This window comes from Spermophilus citellus (genome assembly GCF_964194105.1).
Source record: "Spermophilus citellus genome assembly, chromosome: 14".
Classification (NCBI taxonomy): domain Eukaryota; kingdom Metazoa; phylum Chordata; class Mammalia; order Rodentia; family Sciuridae; genus Spermophilus; species Spermophilus citellus.
The window spans coordinates 2,839,457-2,859,316 of record NC_138194.1 but is presented as its reverse complement, the minus strand read 5'-3'; the positions used below and the strand labels follow the sequence as shown (position 1 = coordinate 2,859,316).

At 38.5% G+C, this 19,860-nt stretch overlaps 1 pseudogene across 1 annotated transcript in view; it reads left to right on the top strand.

Moving 5' to 3' along the window:
• Window positions 1-3,946: 3,946 nt before the first annotated feature.
• LOC308633198 (limb region 1 protein homolog) overlaps window positions 3,947-19,860 on the top strand; it is a 44,004-nt pseudogene continuing 28,090 nt past the window's right edge. The window contains exons 1-4 of the transcript XR_014024325.1: window positions 3,947-3,986; window positions 13,985-14,065; window positions 18,581-18,657; window positions 19,243-19,320. The product of XR_014024325.1 is annotated as a limb region 1 protein homolog (transcript). The remainder of the gene's footprint in view (window positions 3,987-13,984; window positions 14,066-18,580; window positions 18,658-19,242; window positions 19,321-19,860) is intronic.

Here is a 19,860-nt window from a genome sequence, read left to right as displayed (position 1 = left end):
ACATGTATATTACATATTTAGACCAGTGTAACAACTGTTTAATTAAAAAATAACAGATAATTAAAGGAAAGAAATGCAAACCTCTTATAGGCTTCAGAGTAACAAAGGGACTTCCAGGTGAAGGGGATCTGCCAAGAGTTGGATGTAGATACATTGTGATGAGCACAGCTGGCCTCTAGAGAAAGTGGCCACTGGGGGGCCAGCAGCCTTCTACCACCAGCTCTTCAGGTGATTTGCAAGTGCAGAGGTGGTTTGGTCTGTATGCAGCATTAGTGACTGTAATGTCCCTACTTCATTTCCGTTCTGCTGAGATCTTTAAGATAAAGAGTAGCATGTTTCTTGGACACAAAGGTGCCAAACGTGACTCTCAAAGTTTTACTTGTGAACTCTGTTGTCTTGAGGAATACTGTTGGCTATCAGTTGGTAACTATGTAGGCACATTAAAGATTCTAAAATTTCATTTCAAATTATGTATTGTTTTTGGTTTCCAGTGAAGAAAAGTGTAATGATAGTTTAACAGAGAAATGACATAGTTTAGGTACATATCTTTTCATTTTACCTGAGTGATTTTTCACCCTGTACTTTCCTCTTATGTAGCATGTTTTTAAAAAGTTGAAAAACCACCCTTTCTCCACCAAGATCAGATTAATATCTAATTATGTTTCAGAATCATAATTTAAGAGTAGGTATAGAACAGAAAGTTATTTTACAATGAAATATTGAGAAATAAGAAATATATCTAGGGGCTGTGGCTGTGGCTCAGTGGTGGAGCACTTGCCTGGCCTGTGTGAGGCACTGGGTTTAATTCTCAGCACCACATATGAAATATATCTAAATATGGTAGAGAGATTAGTGAATCAAAAAATAAAATAAATCTTGCTGGAAAGTTGAACTGTCGCTGTCAGTGTTCAACAGTTTCTCAGTCCTGGAAACTTCAAACTTCAGTTTGAAGACTCCTTGATGATTCAGTTTGGATTATATGTTTTGTTTTATTTATCACTAGCATTATGTTAGGATTATTTATGTTTTCCTCTTAAAATGTGCTCTTTTTAAAAAACAATTAGGCATCTCACACAAGACTCTCTAGATATAAATTGGGGCTTTTCTGTGGTTCTTGTTAAAAGGCAAAGATTATTTAAATTCATTTTTATGTATTTCCAATAACTTGTCCTTTGAAATAATTTCATCAGCTTTCTTTACTTGAATCATCATTCAGACTGTCCAGTTTCTATTACTAAATTAAAACCTTAGAGTGTGTGTATACACACACACACACACATACACATACACACATATTTTCTTCAACTACAAATAGGAAAATTAATTCATCAACTTAAGTAATTTATTTGGTACAGATAAATTGTGTCAAAGACTAGAACTCGATGTGTCTTTTATTTTTCTAACTGGATTAAAGTTATTTTAAAATTTAAACTTACTTAATTTCAGAATTACAAACTTAAGTCAACAGCATCAGCTTTATAAAAGTTTATAAAATTTTATTAAAGTGAATATTGAAATAAATTTGTCTTCTTTAGATGATCATGCTGTTATGTAGTAAACAAGCCTGAGTCACTTATTTTGATGTGGCTTCATTTTATATTATGGTTAGCTTTCTAGCAAGATGTCAGACTACCTCCTGCAGTATATACACACGTTTCAGCCTGTGGTGTGTGTTATTTCTGTCTTTAGATAAGAAAGGGTAAAACATAGTATTCCATGAATGAAAGAATTTGAATTAAGTCTTATCAAGACAAAAAATAAAAATGAAGCCTATTCTCACTTTCCTATTGCGTGGTAGGGAAGGGTTCCTTCAGAATCCTCAATCCTTTGACTCCTCAACTCAAAAGTAGTTCACTATATCCAAAGAAATTAAAAGGAAAACACTGGCTAGAAAGCTAACCATAATATAAAATGCAGCCACATCAAAGTAAGAGAGAGATCCCAGTAGCATGGAGAAGGCAGAGAGGATGGTCTGGGGTAGAGAGGGTAATAGAGGTCAGGACAGTGAGTGCTTTGGCTAGCCAGGCATCATTTGTGATAGTTCAGGCTAGTAGGGCATCTTTAAAAATTTTTTTGACAAAGCTCTTTGATGATGTGCTAGAAGGTTATGATTTTGCTTTTTACTGCTGGTTAGCCACTGTGGACTATTTCAGGTGGGAGATAATAGGCTAAATGGTTACTGATTATTATACATAAATGGTTCTGTGGCAAAATTGATGTTTTGACTAACAGGGATTAAGAATTGCAAGATTCATAATCTTCCAAGGCTGGGGCTGTAACTCAGAGGCAGAGCGTTTGCCTAGCATATATGAGGCACTGGGTTCGATCCTTGGCACCACATAAAAATAAACAAAATAAAAGCTTCTGTCCATCTACAACTACAAAAAAATTAAAGAGAAAAAAAAAAGAATTCCAAGATTCTGGGGCTGGGGATAGAGGTCAACTGGTAGAGCACTTGTCTCACATGCAGAAGGCTCTGGGTTCGAGATTCCCAGCACCACACATACACATACACACACACAAAAAAAAAACAACTGCAAGATTATGTAGAATATATTGATCAATATGTATAGAGGAAAAAGCAAGAACAGATTTTCATAATTTGCTATTTTTAAAGAAAGTACAGAGATAGGTTGGTAGGATAAACCATCCTCGTGTATTTTATTTAACCTAGAATCATTTCAGATATATTTTGTTGTAAGTTACTTTATATTTTAAATTTTAAAATAGAAGTCTTTATTTTTTATTGCCATTGAAGATAATTGTAGAATAATGAAAGTAAAAAGACTTTAAAATACAAAGTATGAGTGCTGATGTATCACAGAATTCAGGATGGTGTTTGTCAATGGCATACTGAGAGGGATGGGATGCGTGATGCACGTCATAGGAATCTCTGGGACATCTGTGCAGTTCCTTCAGTTCAGTTTTACAGTTACTTGAAAAAATTATGACACTTAAACAATATCAAGGGAGTAGTAGGAATCCTGCTACTATTTTTTTAAGGTAGTAAGGCTTGAGTAGCAGTTCTTGTGTTATTGGAGTTGAATTTTCATGCCTCATTTAAAAATATCAGTATAGCTGTAAGATGGAATGCTTAGCTATGTCTTAACTATGTCTTCTCCAGTGTTCTTAATATATTGTTCTTAATATATTGATGTATAGAGAAAAAAGCAAGAATAGATTTTCATAACATGGAGGGTGCTATAGGTTCAAAGCTTTGTTTAGAGGCTTTGTTCCTGTTAATGTTGTCATTTCCATAAAGAGTGTCAATAAAGCAAAGTCTTGCACTGTTGCGGTGTTTATCAGTATACTAAAGAAGCCATCCTGTTACCAGTCTCTACTGCCTCCTCCTTTTTGTTTACTGCATATCTTTTAAGGGTCAAATGTAGTGCAGATGAATTAAGACTCCAAGTCTCAAGATCATAGACCAGTTGACTGAAGAAGGAAGAAAAGGGATAAGAACATATAAAGAGTTATTCTAGTGCATCAACACTTAAGAAAAAGATGTGGGAGAGTAGTTCTGTGTGTTGGTGAGCAGGAAGGTAACGCAAAGCCTCACCCCTTTGGCTCCACAGCTTTACCCCTTTGGCTCCACAGCTGTACCCCTTTGGCTAAGATAGCCCCTGCCTTGTGTCCCCATCAGCATGGAGGGGGTGAAGAGATGTCTGTAGAACTTCTGTGATCTGGAAAGACTCCCACCCTCTCTGTCCATCAGCACACATCTCCCCTCCTTTCCGCCTTGAGACTCAGGGCTGATGGGCATGTTTTTCTCGCTGGCCTTCTATCACAGGTGGTCCGTATCAAGAGCCCAGAACATAGAGCAGAATTCTTGCCTTCAGGACTGTTGCCCTGTGTCTCGGTACATCACGTTCTTGTCTGATGTTCCACTTCCCCTGGCACCTGAAGCTTTCTGCTCTGCCACTGGACAGTGAGTGTTGACCTGTTAATGAGATCCTGGACCCTCAACCCTCCTCTTCCTCAGAGAGGTACGGCTCTCCCCAGCACCATCGACCTCCCTGACCACTTTGTGAGTTGGCCTCTGCTTTCCCAGGTCTCTCCCTTTGCTCCTGGGGTTTGCTATGTGCCCTTTTGTCTTCCTTGCTGCTTCCTGAACCTTGGAATCTCATGCTCTCAGACCGTGACCTGTTTCTGCCACCCCCTTTCCTTCCAGGCCATTTCTGCCCTCTTTGGACTTTTTAGCTCCATATTCCCAAGCATGGATTCCGGGCATGTCGTGTCCTGTTCATGACATTTACAGCACTCTGGGGAATGCCTCGCCCTCTCTTTTGTGGAGCTTTGTCTGCCTTTGACATGACTTGGTCCTGGCCTTCAGCAGTAACTCAAGTTCTCACATTTCCTACATTCAGGAATCGTGCGACCACCTGTTATTCCAGCTCACTTCCTCTGGTACTCTGTTTCCTATAGTTCTTCAGTGTGGAAACGCAACATGCCACTTCCCCTAACAGCTTTTCCTTACCCTTCTCCCGCCATTTCCTTTAAATGGAAAATGCCCAGGATGGAGAGTATCATTTTACCATAGAAGTGAAGAAGGTGGGGGAAGTAAAATTTGGTGAGTGGGTAAAAACCAAAATCTCCTGGAGAATATTAGGAAGGTCCAGAGTAGGACTGCAACAGACACACCAAGGTTGAGGGGGCAGGAGAACCATGTGCGCTATAACATAAATAAGGTGGTTTCCCTCTTGTATCCATGGAACATGAGCAATCAAGAACCATTTCTACTCCATGACCCCTGAGCAGGAGCTCAACAGCATGTCCCATTACAGTAATTGTAGTAGAAAATCTTCTGTAATTCCTTCCCAGTGTTAAGAGGATACATATATCATTAACATGTTTAAATGTTTAGGTAATGCAACAGCATTAATTGAAATAATTAGCTTTCGTGTGTGTATAGCCTATGGGTGTACTGGGTAACTTTAGAAGTACCATAATGAATAGAAATTATTTTTTGTTGTTTAAGTTCAAAACCTCCACAATCCTTTTAATGTAATTTATTTAAAAATATTGTAGCCTTTGAACTTAATAATTTGGTTCAATTTTGTTAGATACTATTTTCATCATCATGATAAAAAGTTAGTATATCATTTTTGTAGCAATTACTTTCCTACTTGATTCTAATCTTTTTAAGAAGCCTTTTCCATTGAAGCTTATATTCTTTATTCTTAAGAGTATGGCAGAGGTGGTTGTTTCATTTTTGCTGAGTTCTGGGTTTCAATGCCCTTGTATTCTGAAATATATAGGGTTAGAAAGAGCAAGTCATGTGCTGTGCAGCTTTTCCTGAAACTTGGTGACCCCTCAGATGCTCTCACTGTCGTCAGTCCTCCAGTCTTCCTGTTTATAGCCTAGTTTGAATTTTCAGGGGATATGAAGGTGCCAGGGCTTGGAGTGGGGTCTGTGTCTGCTTTAGGGTCATGCGTCCCGTCAGAGGCATTTCCTGCTATCACAGGCAAGTCAGTGTGCAATTTGGTCTTTGCTTATCTGATGTCTTTCATGTAACACTTTATACGAAAAGTTTTCTTTGGGGCTGGGATTGTGGCTCAGCAGTCAAGCGCTTGCCTAGCACGGGCGGGACCCGGGTTCGATCCTCAGCACCACATAAAAATAAAGGCATTGCGCTGTGTCCATCTACACCTAAAAAATAAATATTAAAAAAAAGAAAATTTTTCTTAGATTTTATTCTATGTCTTCTGCATTACTTTCATCTTGGCTTTTTCTGGGCATTCTTCTAGGTTTTGGCAGTGGTCATTCTAAGAAATTTATACATATTTCTATATATCACTGAAGGGAGACTGTCTTGACATTCTCAGACTTTGGACCATTGTGAAAAATGCCTGGATAAAGTCAGACATCCAGGAAGCGATCAGATGCCTGCAGAAATCATTTCTGTACAGGGGCTGAAACAGTGATAGATGCTTGCTATATAACTTACTCAGCCTCTTGGGCCCTTTAATCAGTTTCATGATGTTAAAATGTGGTCCAAACAAATTATTTGTTGCAAGAGAAAATGAGGTAACTGTAAAGACAAATTAGAATAATGCATTGAGTATCATTTTCTATGAAATTTAGAGAAAGAAGTCATGCTGTAAAAATAATCCAAACTTAGGTAACAGAAGATGGATTTATATGCACAACCACAGTGTACGTGGAGGTGCTGTTCCTAATGGTAGCATATGTGAATCTACCATTAAGAATGGTCTTAACATCTTATATAGTTTAAGCCCCTTCAAGCTTATATTTGAAGTAGAAAAAAAGCCAAACCACTATTTTAATTATGTATAACACTAAATAACATTCCAAAAGTTTACTGCTTAATAATTGCCATCATGCTTGCAGTCATTAATAGTGAAAGTATATTTGCATTTTCACAATTCAGTTGGGTATCAGAAATCTTACATTACTTTTTATGGCTCAGTGCTAGAGTGCTCGCCTTGCACGGGCGGGACCCGGGTTCGATCCTCAGCACCACATAATTGTAGATGGCATTGTGTTGTGTCCATCTACACCATAAAAAGTATCATAAATAATAAAAAGTGTCATAAAATAAATAGAAACTATTACTTTAACAAATACCAGCATTCTGAATGAAATAGACATAGGAAAAGTTTTGGTGTATGGGCTCTCTCTCTCCTTTGTGGATTGCAATAACGTTAGTTCATGCAAAATAGACATGAGATATTTGGACAGGAGATTTCAGTTTTTGCATGCTTTCAGGGGTTAGCTCAGTCAATGTTGGGCCTGTGGTACACAGGAAGATGTTAGGGAGATGGAGGCTGTTTGCTGTATGAATTATTAGGAACCTTGGACTTTAACAGCAAAGTTGTTTGCCTAAGTGATTGGAAATAATTAACACTACTTGAGTGACCTCCCATTCTTGAGGATAGAGATCAGTTTGGTCATATTTAAAGTTGTAAATATGATCAAATTCTTAAAAGAGTTACTTGGATAAGATATTCTAAGCAAACTATTTTTGGTTATGTTAAAAAGTCAAATGTAAGAAGAATGTATACTGGAGGTCTCTATTTCAAATAATATTCATTATGAGACTAAGTTTAGGACACTGAGCTTAGTTTAGGGAGATAATTGTATTGCACTAAGTTATTCAAATTGTTTACATGTTCATTTGAGAATATAAATTTGTTTTAAAAATACATTGAATATTTTAAATTAAATAATTAGCATCTGCTCTTTAATGTATGAAGGCTGTCTTATGTATTTAGTCTGTCTTGTGTGTTAAGAAAAGGCATAAGGAAGTTTAGCTATTGAAGAAATGCTGGACTTTAGGAGATTCTGTTATCTTGGAAGTAAGATATTTTTAATACCACACTAGTTTTTCAACTTAAGAATAAAGCTGGGAAAAGTTGCCTTTAGCTATTAGTTTTCCTGAATCCAAAGAGACGGGTGGGGCAGGATCAAAAATACTTATTTGATCAAAGTTATTGGCTCTGAAGGTATTCTTACCTATGTAAGAAAGATGAAAGGTGTTGTTTTTATTGCATGCTAGTAACAGTGTAATTTTGAACTAATTGGTGTTGAACTGCCAATCACCTGGGGGGAATGCAAATAGATACTCTTACAATTTCCTTTGAGGTAGTGAAATCTTATGTCGGGGCTGGAAGAAAAACAGAATAATACCGTTAAATTGACCTTAAATGAGCTGCTTTGTGGTTTTCTTGGAGAATCCCTTTCTATTTTTCACGACTTGTCTAAACAGGTTTTGTCTACCAGTTCAGCTTATTGACTAGACAGTGTTGACATTGGACATTTTAGGTTCATTTTGAAATAAAGTAATGGTAATACAGTTTTTCAGGATATTTTTATTTTTTAGTACAACTTAAATTCATATAATCATCTAGTATGTATTTGTACTGTGTCATAATTTCTCACACTAGCTACATTTTCTTCTGGTCATTTTTAATGAAATATTCTGTCCCACAAAAGCTTGCTTTTTAAACTTAGATATTGGTATATCACCATGTAATAAAGGTGGTAAGGTCCTTGAATACTGTGCTGGTAGAGATGAATCTTGTCATTTAACAAAAGCACACCTAGTTTGTGGGTAATAGGAATGTGTTCTTGATTTTCATAGGCCAGTCAGTATTTACTAATCACCTGTTGTGTGGCTAGAGGTGGGCCTCCTGAAGTGAAAGCACAGAATTTCAGAAATGTCACTTGTTGTTTTCCTCTGAAAAATCATACAATGACTGGCCTAGACATTTGCATTGAGCTTTTTTAGGTGGACTCATAAGGTAGACATGTATGTCTTTTCATTTAGTTTCAGATTGGCAATGGAAATATCATCTATTCTGGTGAACAATCATCAGGTTATTTTTTTCTGGCCTTGTATTGGTTACTGGAATAATAGTTCTTTACAAGTGTAGGAAATGGCATGTAGTTTGGAATTATACTAATGGAATACAGAGGCTAATTGAGTGTTAATTATAGTACTGTATAATTTATGAAGAATTGGGATAAAAAGTAAAATATAGTTATCACTATTTATGCAAGCAATGTTGGGAATTGAACTCAAGAGTCTCACACCTTCTAGGTAAATGCTCTACCACTGAGCCACACCCCCGTCCCCAAACAATAAATCTAAAAAATCCAGCTTTATCTTACAAGATTCCTGAATTTCAAAAATATTGACTTGGGGCCAGGGGGTCTTAAACTTTCACATAGAAAAATTACAAAGTAAAACCAGGTCAACGTCAGACTTGACATTTGCAGCCTGCTAAGGATCAGTGAACAGCATCCACAATTGGGGGGTGGTGGTGGTAAAGACTACTTCTAAGAACTCACATATCTCAAAGATTCCATTCATCTCTTAAGGCAAAAAAGCAATGCTTATTCATTTCACATCTGTGTAGTGAGTAGTTAATCTGTGCGAGGCACTTTTCTAACTTTCATACTGAAGCAACAATTTACTAATAGCTAAAAATATTTTTTTTAAAAAAGACTATCAATGGACCTTTTCATTTTATTCATTTATATGTGATGCTGAGAATAGAACCCAGTAGTGCCTCACACATGCTAGGCAAGCACTCTACCACTGAGCCACAACCCCAGCCCCCTAGTAATAGTCTTAAGCTAAGTCTCTTTTTGTAGAGGTACTGGAGATTTAACCCAGGGGTGCTCCACCACATCCCCAGCCATTTTTGTGTTTTTATTTTGAAACATGGTCTCACTAAGTTGTTGGGGCTGGCCTCCAACTTGCGATCTTCCTGCCTCAGCTTCCTGAGTTGCTGAGATCACAGGCCTGTGTCACTACACCTGGCTATTAAGCTAAATATTTTTAAAGCATCAGTCACTGCTCCCTACTCATCTCTCCAACTCCTTGATCTTGTTAAACAACCTCAGCAAGATCAAGGAGTTGGGGAGATGAGTGGGGAGCAGTGAGTGATGATGAGATGAAACAGTCATGAGCTTTTCCTAGAAAGCGTCCCTGTGGAGTTAGAGAGCATTGTGTGGATATGGAATGGAATGAGAATGGGAAAGTGACCTTGAAGTGCCTAACACGGGGCGGGGGGGGGGGGGGGAACGGGGATAAACAGGAATCCCACTAGCTGGGGAAAGAGGAAAAAAACAGCAAAATAGAAATTATAGAGTTAAATGAAAGGAGAAAGATCACCAGTCTCTCAGCCAAAATGTGGGTGGCACAATTTAGTCCCTTGATGTCACTGTTGAGCTGCTGGAAAACTCACTTGGAAGCTTGCTCTATGTTCCAAGCTGCTAATTACGTGAACTTATTTCCTTACTTTTAAGCTACTCTGAATTTTCTTATTTAGTGGTGAGCTTCCTAATAGATACACCCAGTCTCACAGATAGGAACGCTAGGTTCAGAGAAGCATACACTTACAGGGGTGAAAAATTGAGAGAAGAAAACTATAATAAAATTTTGGAATATAGCAGACCTGAGAGAATTTTGGAAAAAGCCAATTTAGCAGAATCAAGAAAGCTGACTCCTAAGCCAGGTGTGTTTGGTCTATATGCTAGTCTCCCCCGGAGTCTCAAAGGGTGGCACCACCAAGCGGAGTAGTGAGAGCTCAGTGAGGAGGGCTGCTTGAAAAGCCTATTGGGAAGGGGTCTCAGTCCCACATCATCTCCCTCTGAGCAAGGTTCCAGGCACCTGTCTCCCTCCTGAGGAGAGGAGTGAGGGTTACTCTGAGGGTAACACAGGGCAGGTCTTAGCCCAGTACAGTGAGGGTGGGAGTGCCACAGACGAGATGCACAGGCTCCCTGTCCTCACCTAGACAGCCAGGCTTCAGTCCTGTAGGGAGAGAAGGAGGGTCTTAGCTGAGGATCTGTCTTGTCTAGGAGGAAAGTGCTACACATCCAGCAATAAGCTGTTAGCTAGGTGATTCTACAGGAAGTGTCACCATTGTCAGTCCAATCCACAGAGTCTTGAGCTTCAAATTGGCATTTTTGTTGCTTCATTATTTATTTAAATAAAGAATTTAACCTTTATTTTTTATGTGGTGCTGAGAATCAAACCCAGTGCCTCACCTGTGTTAGGCAAGTGCTCTGCCACTGCGCCCCAGCCCCAGACCTGTTGCTTCATTCTTAAACAGGAACAGACAAATGAGGTTCACCAGACTGTCTGAGGAAAGCCTCTCTGTGGCACAGCAAACAAGACCACTTGGGGGACAGAATATGCATGGGAGAAGAACAGCTCATCATAAACTCCCTCTTCATATCCCTAGGGACAGGGATTGTATTCTTGAGAAAGGAATCTTGTAAGCAGGAAGGGATTCTTGAAAATTAGAAACAATAGCATACTTAGAATATTGAACAATAAAGAAAAACTGTTCCAGGAAATTGGTCAAAATTACAAAAATAGGGAAAATGAGAGAGTTAATATTAGAGAGCTACTTCAGGAGATCTGATATATGGCTAGCAGGAATTCCAGATAGGGAGAAGAGAAGGAATAGTGCAGAAAAAATACAAAATCAAGAAAATTTTCAGTTTGAGGGACATGAGTTTGGAGATCCAGAGGGAGGGCTCGTCTTGCACTGAACAGCACATATGAAGATGGACTCACAGCGAGAACACCGGGAACTCGGATGCTGTGTACTTCACAGTGGGACTCACAAGCACGACTCATAAGACACACAAAGGGGCAGGAATGAGAACAGCAGCAGGCTTCTTAACGTAGCAGTGGCTTCAGAACTCTGAAAGAAAAGTTTTAGCCCAGTACACACCCAACTCTGTATTTAACCAAATGGCGAGAGAAAGGTATTCCCATTTGTGCAGTCTCATGTGATTTTCCTCCCATTCATCTGTTCTCAGCAAGCCACTGGAGGACACGCACCACCTAAGTGAGGGGGAGAGGATGGGCCTTGCAAGAAGGGCAGCCCTAGATGACCATGTGCACCTGGCAGGGGCAGCAGTCTCCGGAACGGGCAAGTCCCAGACTCTAGGAGAAGCTCTGTCAAGATAATGAAATTCCAAAGAATATAAAACCCAGGAGAAAATAGAGACTATTGGTGCAAAGTTTGAATTGGTGATAAATACATAGAAAACTAATAAGTAAATGAAAAGAAATAATTTCTAATTCTGGGGGTAGAAGAATGTTAAAAAAGAAAGGAAAGCTGATCATAGTTTTCTACAGGGGCAAGCAGTGGGTAGCATTTCTGTTGTTACAGTGATGTGTACAGTGAGGAAGGTGGAAATGGAAGTGTACCGACTGCCACGCCGAGTTATTCTAAAGGCAGAATCAGATCTTAAGGATGTAAACCACCTGAATTCCACTGTTACAGAGCAGGCTCGGTCAGGCTGGGTCCTTCAACATGCGTTCCTCATGTTGGCTGCAGGCTCCATTTGCCCTTTCTTCCAGGAAAGCACCTAACATGGACTTTGAGTTTTCCCATTAGATAAGATCTGTGGGATTGCTTTTCAAAGTTCTCCACCTCTTCTAGCCAAGGAACTGAATCTTCAAGGGTCATCTGAGCCCTGTCCTTAGGACACTTGCTCAAGGGTCACTCTGAGCCCTGTCCTTAGGGCACTTGCCCTGTGGGCTTTCATTCCTGACCCCAACAGCTTAAAGACTGAAAGTGGTTGGGCAGATTCCTCTTGCAGTGACCGTGGAGGGGGATCCTGATGGTCCTGCGCTGACGCTTCCAGCTGCCTGGTGTCCTCTGTTTGCCTCACTGGCAAGTTTCTTGCTATATCTCATGAGTTCCTTTTCCGTTTTAACTAGGGAATCAACTTCAGTTACAATAACCAATGATGTGGGTTTTAAACCTCAAATAAGTTTCGATTGGATAAGAGAAAACGTTTAAAATGAAAGGCGTGCGTGTGTGTGTGTGTGTGTGTGTGTGTGTGTGTGTGTGTGTAGGTATGTGAATATGCAAGCAAGACAAATAAAAAAGATTAGAATTTAAGGCCATAAAATAGAATTTTAGTTATAAAGCATTGCAGATGGGGGTCACATGAAGTGGTAAAAGGTGTGATTCATAATGAAGATGCAGCAGTGATAGATATGACAACAAAGAGAAACCTCAGCAGCTAATACAGGTTCATGAGGAGAAGCTTCTGCAGAACTGAGGAAATCTGACCAAAGCACAGGTGTGCTGGGGATTTTAACTTATCTGTCGCAGAGTTTAAAAGATAAATCAACAAGAATAGGGAGATATTATGTGCAAACCATTAGAGAAAGCAGCAGAAGACCTGAGTAGGGGGGATGCCCAGGTGGAAATGTGGTCAGTCACATCAAGGAAAGGATGTGTTAAGTAGCAGTGGGAAGGTACTTGTCACCCATCACTTCCAGTGCTGGGGAAGAGACTAGAAAACAGGTACTTTCAAAAGTTATTGATGGAAATATAAACTGTTACAGTAAATTAAATTATTACAGTAAATGACACTATTTTGGCAATGTAACCTTTAAATATCTAATAAAACTAAATGCTCACACCTTTGACTCTGATATGAATTTAGAGAACTTGTCATACAAAAATAATAGAATCAAAACATACTGGATGTGCAATGATAATTTTTATTACAACATTGTTTGTAGTGGCAAAAATGAAGAAAACCTGAATATTCACAAATGGAATAATTTTGAGTAGAATTGTAGTACATTCCTATTATGGAATAACATTCCTATTATGGAATGTTATTCAGCTATTGTGGAGTTGGCCCTATGTGTCAACTTGGATGTAGCATTGAAAAGGACAGCAAATGGTCAAGTAAAGCTTCTTATTTGGTCCTACTAATATAAAATGCACAACAATATATGATGAAAGCTAAGCGCAAAAATGAAGAAAGGTAAGGAAGCGTCAGCTGTGCTGGTGATGGTGGTCACTAAGGAGGTGAAGGGAGGGGAGGAGACCTTGGTTCTTTTCCACTTGGTACAGTAAGCATGTGATGCTCTTACAGTTAAGAAAAGATTAATAATAGATCAAGTAAGAATTTTATCAACTTAAGAAATTTTCTAGGAAACATTTTTTTTTTCTTTTGAAATGTATTTCTTCTTCTTTTTATTCTGATTTGTTATAATAGGACAGCAGAATGCATTACAATTCATATTACATATATAGAACACAATTTTTCATATCTCTGGTTGTATACAAAGTATATTCACACCATTCGTACATGTGCTTTGGATAATGATGTCCATCTTATTCTACTATCATTTCTAACCCTATGCCTCCTCCCTTCCCCTCTCAACCCTTTCCCTATCTAGAGTTCATCTATTCCTCCCATGCTCCCCCTACCTACCCACTATGAAACAGCCTGATGCAGGTTGTTTTAATGAATCATAATAATAGCCATTATTTGTCAGGTGGTTAGTATGTTAGGAAACATTTTTAATCAAGAAGAACCTGGATGTCTTAAATAATAAAGATGTTAATGTGCTTTTTATAAATCACACCAACATTTGTTTTTTTTCCCAATTATCAGGATTTGCAGTAATGTTCTAATGTGCTAAGGGTTCTGTTGTTATACTTCTAAATATTTTTGCTTTGGGTAGGTCTGTCTTCATTGGTGGAATACAACATAATGGACTTGGAACAGGAACTTGAAAATGTAAAGGCCCTTAAGACAAAACTAGGTACTGTACTTCTTTTTCTTATGTATTGATCTTTAAAGACCTTTCTTATGTATTGTCTTTAAAGACCTTTCTTTGGTGTAGTCTGAAATACTAGAAAATTTGCAAAATCTTTAGATTATGTTAGAACTTTCTGTGTGAAGTCATTAGTAAAGACTGTCTTTTCGTTTGGGAAGAGGACAGTTATATATTCACTCACTTTTTTGTGTGTATATACTAATAACTTTCAAAGATGCTAATTCTCAAAGGTGTTACTCTTCTGTCTTCTCATTTACATTATTTATGATAAATAATCTGTAATACTTATCTTTTTTAATATTAATTTTTTAGTTATAGGTGGGCACAATATCTTTTGTTTTTATGTGGTGCTGAGGATTGAACTCAGTGCCTCACGCATGGTAGGCAAGTGCTCTACCACTGAGCCCCAGCCGCAGGCCATATTTATCTTTTAATATATCTTTTTAATGTATCTGCTATTAGGATACCTCCTTAACTGTTAATTTTGGGCAATCTGCTTATGATGAGCCTTTCAGTGTGCTGTATTCTTTGGATTTATTGAGTCTCTCAGATCTGGGAATTTATACTTTTCATCTAATTTGGAGAATTGTTGGCTGTTAACTTCTGCAAATATATTTTTCCTTGTCTCCCTACCCTTTTATCAGGAGCTCAAGTTATGTGTAGATTAGCCCATAGCTTGAGGATGCTTCTGTGCTTTTTTATCTCTTTTCTTTTTGTTTCATTTTTGACGGTCTTTGACTGTCCTTTCACTAATCTTTATTCTACAGGTCTGACCTGCCTTCTGCATGTCTGACCCATGTGTGTTTCTATTCCCAGTTACTAGGATTTATAATTTGCATCAGAGAGTGCAGTTTTCATTTCTGTAAGTTCTCTTTGGGTCTGGTATCTTTCACACCTCTAATTAACATTTCAATCTCTGTCTTCCACCTTTATGAAAATAAGGAACATAATCATGACACCACTTGGAATGTTTTTGTTTTATAAGTCTAACATTTGTGTTGATTCTTGAAAAGTTTGGATTGATTTTCTTCCTCATTATTGGTAGTATTTTGTGCTTCTTTGCATGCTTGGTAGTTTTTGATTTGAAAATTTTGGGGGTGCTGTTTTTTGGGGGGATATTGGGGATTGAGCTCAGGGGCACTTGACCACTGAGCCACACTCCCAGTCCTGTTTTGTATTTTATTAGAGACAGGGTCTCACTGCATTGCTTAATGCCTCGCTTTTGTTGAGGCTTGAACTTGCCATCCTCCCGCCTCGGCCTCCCAAGCCACTGGGATTACAGCTGTGCACCACCTCGCCTGGCTTGAGTGCCATTTTTGTTACTTCCAGAAGTGAGGCGTTTTGTTTTGGAGAGCAGCGAATTCACTTGTAAACCATGTGATGTTACTGTGTCTTGGTGCGAAGCCTTATGAGGCCGGATGAGAGCTCTACCACATTCAGGGCTGATTTTCCCCTGCCTCTTAGGCAACCACTGTTCTTGGCCCTTGCTGATTGCCAAGTTCTGTTCCCTCCGACTTTTGTGTGGAGTGTTTCCTGACGTGTCTGATCTGATCATTACTGAGCACATGACTGGCCCTTTGCAGGCCCTGGGCGTTCTTTGCCTGTGTTGCAGTCTCCTCTCAGGGACGGTGCTCTGTATGCGTCAGCAGGTTTGGTCCCCTCAGGTCTTCTGCTCAGGAATGAGCAGATCTCTCCTTGGGTTCATCTTCCCTGTGCCATGGTCTGGGGACTCACAAGAAGGTTGGTCAAACAGACTTATACTCTTTGTTTCCCTTCTTCAGGGATCACTGTCCTGCCCCAATAAGAAGTCTACTGTCTTGAAAACTGTTATTTCAAATATGGGTTCTTTCTGGTTCTTAATTCTTTCAGGCTGGATGGCAAATCTGTGCCCTGTCATTCCATCCTCAAAAGTCCAGAATTAGGTTTTCAAAATCAGATATGTTCATTTTAATTTCTGTAAGTAATATTATATTGCCTCAAGTTATCTTAGTCATTTTACTGTGGATGGATTTCAGTTATGTTTCCAGTATTTTGCTTTTAAGAATAATGTTGTTTAAGCATTTTTGTGCGTGTCTTTTAGTGTATGTTTTTTTCAGGACACACTCTAGAAGTGAATTACATTGTACTTAAGTATATTCACTTTTGTAGATAAATGCTAAGTTCTTTCCTAAGTATTTGCATTATATTGCATTCCTACTAGGCATAGTAGGATTCCCTATTGTCCCCATCCTTGCTAACACTTGACAATGTAGAACTTTTAAATGTGTACCAATGTAGTGGATGGACATGGTGTTCCATTGGTGTTCTCATCACATGTTCCATTCTGTGATTGCAGGGCCCTTCTAGCTTCTGCTTGGAAACACTCTTTGGAATTTCACTTAGTACATGTGTCCTGCAGTGATTCTTTCAGTTTCTGTTTGTCTGGAAACATTCACTTTGTAGGGCATTTTTTAACAGAATGGAGAATTCTTATTTGTTACTTTTCTGCATTATGGAGATGTCATCCCAGTGTCTTCTGGTTTCTGGTTTAAAGTCATATTGTTGGTTTTCGAAGGGCTTTAAATATTTCCTTTTTGTCTTTGTTTAGCTGTTTTACATTGATGTGCTCAGATTTTTGTTTGTTTGTTTCATGTGTATGCATTTTTTTGGTTTCTTGATTATGGTTCTTAAGATGTAAGTGCCTTCATGACTGTGGCTTGATGTCCTTCACCCACTTGGGAGAATTATTGGTCATCATCTCACCAAACACTGTTTCTGCCTCATTCTCTCAGTTATATACATGGCAGACATTGTCACTCTTATTCTTGTCCATATGTCCCTCCTTTTTCATTTCCATGTTTCAACTGTGATACTTTTTGCAAGTCTTGTTTTCTATTTCACCATCTTTTCAGCTATGCCATAACTATTCCAAACTATCTGTTGAACTCTTAATTTTTGTTATAGTTTTTTTTTCTAGTTCTAGAATTCATGTTTGGTTATTTTTATTGGTTCAAACTTACTTGTGAAATTTTCCATTTTGTCACTTACCTTATTGAACCTATCAATCATTTCAGGCCTCTTTCTGATAAGCCCATAAGTGGACCAACTGAGGGTCTGTCTTCCTCTTTATCCTGCCTTCTGGACATGCTTGACTCAAAGCTAGACTTTTCTAACAGAATCATAGAAATTGAATGCTGTTTTCTTCTTTCTGAGCAGTTTCACTTTGGCCTCTGGTGGGCAGTAGAGTGAGACATAACAACTTAGTCCTTCTGGGCTGGTCTGTTTCCAGCATGACCTTGATCCTGGGTTATGGCATTTCATTGGTCCTCACTGAAAACCTGGCTATTTTGATCAGGCTTTTTTAATGAACTCTAGCTTGCTTCTCAAGAAACTTGAGCCAGCAGAGCTTTGCTGGGCTTCCAGCCAGGGCTGCATCCTTCTGCTCTCCACAGTCTCTTGGCTACTGAGGCTTTCTGGGAGAGTGGGTCTGCATGTCAGGTTCTCTTCTTTGCCCTTTCTTTCTCTCTATAATGGTGGCATCTCAAATTCTGGCTGCCCTGGTAGCCACAAACTCCAGGGTTTGTCTCCCTGGCCCTGTTGAGTTTTCTGAGAGTTTTGCTTTAACTTCGTTGTCTCCTGACTACTGATTTCTGCTTGATCTCTGAGTCTCATGGGTCCATGCCAGCTGCTTATTGGGATAAAGTGGTATACATGGGGGGGCTCACCTGCACACAATTCAGAGAATATTGGCTCCTAGTTCTCCTATCTGGGTAGCTTTCTGGTGTCTTAATGCAGATGCTTTAAAAGTGGAATTTCCTTTGTCCAGGTGTTCTTGGCAGGGGTACTGGAATAGTTCATGGTGTCCTTGGTATCTAGCCATGGATGTCTACTTCTAGCCTTCAGAAAGCTGGGAGTGTCCCTGAGGCTAGAGGAAAGTTTATGTATGTTATTGTACTCATTCAAGGGTATGTCTATGTCAGTATGTATATCTATACCAAATGCAAAGCTTTCTGTATTTCAATTAAGCTGTATATTTACAGTATGTTTACATAAAAATGGAATTGTCTTTACAGGGATAAAATTTAGGCCTCCCAGAATTGAGCTGTTTAACACAGTGAACTGATTCTTTTTTTTTTTTTTTTTTTTTGTACCAGGGATTGACCTAAGGGGCACTTAACCACTGGACTACATATCCAGCTCTGTCTTTATTTTATTTAGAGACAGAGTCTCACTGAGTTGCTTAGCGCCTCACTTTTGCTGAGGCTGGCTTTGAACTTGGGATCCTCCTGCCTCAGCTTCCCTAGCCTTTGGGATTATATGTGTACGCCACTGCGCCTGGCACAAACTGATGTTAAAACTCTGATTTTTGTAATTTATGAAGGAAAATTGAAAGTAATTTATGCTTTTCAAAATGGGAAAAAATAATGTATACTGCTAATATCATGATGGGATGAAAATACAAATCTGGAGATAATTTTTAGAAATTTCTGAAATTTTTGTCTTGTTTTTTCCTTCTAATAGAGAGGCGAAAAAAGGCTTCAGCATGGGAAAGAAATCCGGTGTATCCCGCTGTTATGATTTTACTTCTTATTGAGACAGTAAGAATTTATTTTCATTCTTCGTAAAGCATATTATATTTTATTTACTTTAGCCTTTGAGTATTGTAGCTTTCAGCTAAATGGTTTCTAGTGAACAAGATTTTCTATTGAACAATATTAAAATGCGTTTATACCTTTGTTAGAGCAAAGATGGAAGGTAATGCCAATTAGAAAAAGTCCTCAATTGTCTGTTTCCTGAGGAAATTCAGACTTTTGTCTCATTTGAGAAAACAAGATGTTGTAGAAACCCTAGTTTAAACTTGCTGAAAGGATATGAAAATTACATTGTGAAATTAATTCTGTTGATACTTTACATGTCTGAGATCTGTAGAGTTGTGGGTTTCCAATTGGTGAGACTACTTAGTGAATGGTATATCTCATTATCTTTTGTCATAAGCTTTGAAATCATAATAATTTGCAGAATTTTAAAGAATTTACCCTGGAGCATTTATACGTCATCTGCTTTGTTTGTGGAATTTGGTCTTGGCTGCTTTCCCTCTGTTCTGGAGCATGCATTTGGTCCTGTAGACTTATCATCTGTATGTTGGAACCAAGAGCTGACCCAGCCCAATCTTTGTGTTGCAGGCTATCTCGGTCCTACTGGTGGCCTGTAATATTCTCTGTCTGCTGGTTGATGAAACAGCAATGCCGAAGGGAGCAAGGGTACAGTAAAGTGCTTTCCTCTCTTTTGCAAATGTGTTCTGTGTATAGACCTGAGTGTTTTTAGTAAGTGAATGAAAACATTTGCCTTTCTGTGAGGTCAAGTTGTATGACTTTCTTTATGGAAAGAGTTTTCAAACAGTGTTTTTATAAATATTGATTTCTCTAATTTTTTTTTTTTACTTTGAGTTGTCCTTTTTTTCAGGTTGCAGAGTTCTCTTTAAACTCTGGTATCAGAGTTAAACTTGGTTTTACTGAAATTCCTATTGGTGACTCTTTAAGAAAATGCATGCTCTAAAATAGTGATGTATAAAGAGTATACCTGTTAGACTCATTGGATTTTTTTTTAACCCAGGGCCTCAGGCATGCTAGGCAAGCACTCTGCCACTGAGCTGCATCCCCTGTCCACTCACTGGATTTTTCAAAGATCTAAATATACAGCTATAGGGACTTATACTTTAACTGTATCATACATTTTGTGAAACTATAACAAAATATACAGTTACTGGATAAAAGTATTTCTTTTCATGAATTAACTTTTTT